Here is a 5,015-nt window from a genome sequence, read left to right on the forward strand (position 1 = left end):
AAAAAATGCATTGAACTCCATAATGCTTAATTACCACAGAACCTGCCCAGGTGGTTTTCCAATTGTTATTGTTACTGTTGTTTTTTTAATTACTAAAGCTACTGTTTAATGTTACGATTTCATTGTTGGAAAGATGGTAACTTTTTCACTACCATATATATAAAACTAAGCATGATGGCAACTCTTAATCACAGAAAACAAATAATCAAATATTTTACTTTCTTTCTTAGTATCCTTCAGAACTTGATTTTATTCTAAATTTTAATAAAAATATCTACTGCCGTCATTCCATTCCTAACAGTGTTATTGTTACTTTGCTTTGATTGCGTAATTTTTAATGTAGACTAATTAACTACTTGCTTGTAAATAGTCAGCATGAGAAGCACTGTTTAAAAAAATGCATCGTACTCCTGTATCTGAGATTATAACACTGCTCAGTTTCAATTACCATAATTTTGCTGTTCATGTTTTTATCTCATTTTGAAATAAACTTATCTTGTGTTAACTTCAATTATTTATGTGAATGTGGAAATTATATCAAGACACTCCTTTCATTTTTTATGATGCATGGGGATCCTCCTGGGGTTTAGGGGAGATGCATGTAAAAAAATGGGGCTTCACAGGAAGGGAAATAGGCCAAGAAATTAGCCTCTGAATGGGAGGTCACCCCAAATAATTCTCATGACCAGCAATAACAGATACAATAAAAATTATCCATTACATGAATGAGCTGGCTCTCAGAGCCCTTTGATTTTACCGTAGAAAGTAACTCTTAAGCCTCGACCGCAGGAGCCAAAACAGCGTATCCTCCACCGTGAAAGCACTTCCCGGAGTTTCACATCATGTGTAATAGCGTCTTCTCAGCACGCATCTAAACAGTGATGCCTGTCCAAGGTGGAAACTATCAATAGCTTCGAGAACTGGAAGCAAAATCTTCTTTAAAAATTATCACTGGACAGCAACTTCGCCCCTTTCCCAGCAGATGGCATTCAATGGTTGAAAAAGACTAGAGCCCAACCACTTCGAGGACTCGAAGCCGATGGCGATCACATACCTCTCGCTCGACAAAAGTCAACTTTCTCTAGCTGATGCTAGGTCAGATTGCAAATTATTGCCTATCATTTCCAGAAGCACTTTGGTGAAAAATTCAACGTCATTGGAATTAATCTGGCAAACTATTCGCCAACACTTTGGTTTCCAGGCTACCGGCGCAAAAGTTATTGATTTTTCTGACATACACCTTGCAGAGGATGAGCGCCCTGAGGATCTGTACCAACGCCTTGTGGCTTTTTTAGAAGATTCCTTACTACACGCAAAGGGTTTAACTCACCATGGTGAACATGTTCCAGAGGATGAGGAACTAACTCCTACCCTAGCAAACTTTGTTGTTCTTACTTGGTTGAGACTCACTCACCTCAGTCTCCCTCGTTAAGTTAAGCAAGGTGAGGTGAGATCTTGCACCCTCGCCTCAATTAAACCCGAGATCTCTCAGGTACTTAATTTTCTCCTTGATGAAATCTGCGCTTCAGATGACGCTTAGATTCTACATAGTTGATTTTCCGTCGCTCCCGTCCAGGCAGCAGGAGTGACCCTAAGACCCACACCATACAGCCCCATCAGGACAAGCTCTGTCCCTTATGTAAGCAAGCCAGTCACTCTAACACAAACCAGTATACCTTCCTCCATGACAATGACAGGCGCTTCATGGTAAAAGTGAGACAGATCATTGGCATCGACGACGAAAAAGACACCACCAGCGACCTTGATCCTGATCCACCCTTTCCTGAAACTACTTTGCCTTTTCCTGACGTCGTTGCTCACCATGTTCAGACCCGTCAATCTCCTTACGTAGATGTCTTTCATGGTCACCGCGTCGTACGTGTCACCACTGACAGCGGAGCAACTGGAAAAATGATCCGTCATTCTACCGCAAAACACCTCGGATGTCCCATCATGTCAAGTGCTCAGTCCGTCCAGCAGGCAGATGGCTCTTCTCAGCCTCAGGTGGTTGCGCCAGTCACTCTGAATCTGTCCAAGTAGACCCAGACATCATAATAATAATAATAAAATCGTTATTACCGTGTCAATGTATTTAGCTCATAGAGCTAATTGGGGACACCTACTATTAAAAAATTAATAAAAAAAATTATGTACAGTATCATAATAATTAACAATATAGCCAATAAACTATGCATTAAAATTTTAAAATATTTAGAAATATTAACAATGTTCAGATAACATAAAAATACTTGTACAATGCAGATAATTAGAAAAATCACGTGCTGCAAAGATTGCAGCAGTTGCCACTGTCTTCCACTAGGCTGGCCATGTCAACTCTACGGATTTTAGTTTTAAAGATGCTAAGGCTTGGTAGTTCACGCATACCATTTTCTAATTTGGACCAGATATATGGTCCTTGATACCTTAGTGTGTGTTTACCATAGCATATAGTATTAAATCGTGGTATTTCAAAGTCACTATTCCTAAGGTTCTAACGAGTACCCTTTCGAGTAAATATCTCAGATATGTAGCTAGATACTAGATCGTTCTTTACTTTACACATTAGTATTGCTATGTCCTGTAAGCGTCTATTATGAAGCGTAGGTAACTTAGCACGCTTAAGAAGTTCCTCATATGTCTCTGTTGTTGTTTTGAAGATTTGTCATTCTACCTGAGGCTGTCAGAGCCCACTTCCAATCTCTGCTCAGTAAGTACGACTCCGTATTTGAACCTCAGTTACCAGGCTACAATCGATCCACAGGCCCTTACCAAGCGGAGGTCAACATGGGCCCCGTTAAGCCCCCACAACAAAAAGGCCACCTCCCCCAGTATGCTTGAAATATGCTCGTAGAGCTTCAAGGGAAATATGACCACCTAGAGCGGCTTGGTGTCTTCCAACACGCTCCACCCTGCGTCGCATCGCCCAGTGGTCACAAATCATCATCACAGACGTGACAAGTGCCTTTTACCAAATACCTTTGGCTAAAGAGTCCATGAACTATTGCGGCGTTGCCACTCTCTTTAAAGGGGTATGAGTAAACGTTTGTTCCGCTATGGGTATTCCCAGTTCGGAAACTGCCCTTGAAGAGGTTATGTGCCATGTCCTAGGCTCAGTACTAAGAGAGGAATCTGTTGCCAAAAGCGCTGATGATCTGTACTGCGGTGGCAACACTGCCTTCCTCTACATTCACAATGACGTTACCCAGACCCGAAACCAGCTGTGGATTATCACTGATGGAGCACTCAGGGACCCTGGAATAGGCGCCACCCTCTACGTGACGCGCAGAGACAAGTCACATGTTTCTGTCCAGAGAGTGCATTATTGGCCCACACCAAGCTTTGGATGGCCTTTTGACCGCTCCTCACATACAACTCAATCCCCCATCCTGTCACCAGTTGAAGATGGTCGTCAAATGCTATCTATACGCTATCGATCTGGACAAGGCCATCTCCTGTCTCTGATGGATGCCATTCCTGCACAGCAATACAAAGCTCTCCAACCGCATGTATTGAACAGTCCACTTCCCCACCATCCAACACTATTGGTCGGTCCTTTCCCGCAGATGTCATCAAATGCTCTCACCAGCTTATCTTTGTCCTTCACGTTACTGTGACCCCTTACACTTCCAGCGTATCTCTTGAAGATGAGTGTCATCAAACGTTACACGATGCCATTGTAAAGCTCTGCTTGGAACTGCGCCTTATGGATGGCCCATCTGCCGTGATGCGTACTGACCCTGCACCTGGCTTTAAGGCTCTCGTTGATGACCCACTCTTAAAGAAGCATAGAATTACAATTGAGCTTGGCAGGGCTAAATTAGGGTCTCTGTAGCCACTTCTGCCTTGAACTCTCTATCCGTTCACGTGGCCTATCCTTGCGAGAAATGTGGACACAGTGGGACCAGTTTTCAAACCAGCAGATAACCCTTGCTGATGACCATTCAATCGCCCTCCAGCACGAGCAGTGTCTATCCAACCACCCCCTAAGTGAGCACTCCAAAGCACCCTTGCACAACACATGTCCTACTCCTTTCATTGATGTTGGTGACCTAGTGTACCTTCATTCCGATCGGAACAAGTCTCGAGCCCACAACTGCTACCTTGTTGTACCCATAGATTCACCCTTCTGTGACATCAAAAAGTTCATTGGCTCCCAGTTACAAAGCTCATCATAACATGTCAAGCTTTCCAAGTGCTTCAAGGTACCCTTAGACTTGGCTGACCCCTTATGTGTTCCTCGCCCATGTTGCGGACACAACGTGGATGATGAAGACGATACTGGTACCCCACCTCACCCTCGCTGCCTGTCATCCCTGATGCAATCTCTGCTTCAGCCTAGCATCTATCTAACACTCCTCGCTGTGTTACACCACCTGCTCCTGACTTTCATTCCGACTGCATCATGGACGACACAGCTGCCCAGCCATCTTGCCATGAGGACCCCTTTCTGGAGAAGGCAGCCATTTCAGCAGACACTCCCCCTCCTGGCCAACAGACGTCCTCCCGCGCGTTTTGTAGGTTCTGACGCTGGACTATAGTTGCGGTTCCACTATAGATATACACACAGACTGTGTTTTGTGTGTGACTGATATTCCCACAGTGAAACTGCCCACAGGAAATCACTATGGATACATCAAAAAGAACAAAAGAATTACCCATGACTTTCCCAGAACCAAGTAGTACGGTTAAGCCTTGGTTTATCTAGCCACAAGAGTAGTTCAACCAATCGGGTGGAAGAAAATTGCAAATACAGGAAACCACAGCACATGCTGGGCACATTTTTGCGGTGTTGAACTGAATTCGCGCAAATGCTCTGGCGCGTACCAAATTCGGGACACGCGGTAACAAGCATGGCAAACTTTCAAGGTCCAAAGTGAGTATATTTTACTTGTCTTTTCTCAAATACCCTAATTATCTGAGTTCCTTTAGTGCGGCATAGTTTTGTAATTCTTTTTTTTTTTTTTTCACAGCAACTTTAGATCAGACGATGGTGAGGAAGATACACCATTGTGTGT

At 43.7% G+C, this 5,015-nt stretch overlaps 3 pseudogenes; all 3 read left to right on the forward strand.

The window, feature by feature from the left end:
* Positions 1 to 595: 595 nt before the first annotated feature.
* On the forward strand, positions 596 to 2,040 carry LOC136279540 (uncharacterized; annotated as a pseudogene).
* Positions 2,041 to 2,593: 553 nt separating this feature from the next.
* On the forward strand, positions 2,594 to 3,235 carry LOC136279541 (uncharacterized; annotated as a pseudogene).
* Positions 3,236 to 3,297: 62 nt separating this feature from the next.
* LOC136279542 (uncharacterized) lies at positions 3,298 to 4,538 on the forward strand (annotated as a pseudogene).
* The last annotated feature ends 477 nt before the right edge of the window (positions 4,539 to 5,015 follow it).

This window comes from Pocillopora verrucosa, chromosome 3 (assembly GCF_036669915.1).
Source record: "Pocillopora verrucosa isolate sample1 chromosome 3, ASM3666991v2, whole genome shotgun sequence".
NCBI lineage: Eukaryota > Metazoa > Cnidaria > Anthozoa > Scleractinia > Pocilloporidae > Pocillopora > Pocillopora verrucosa.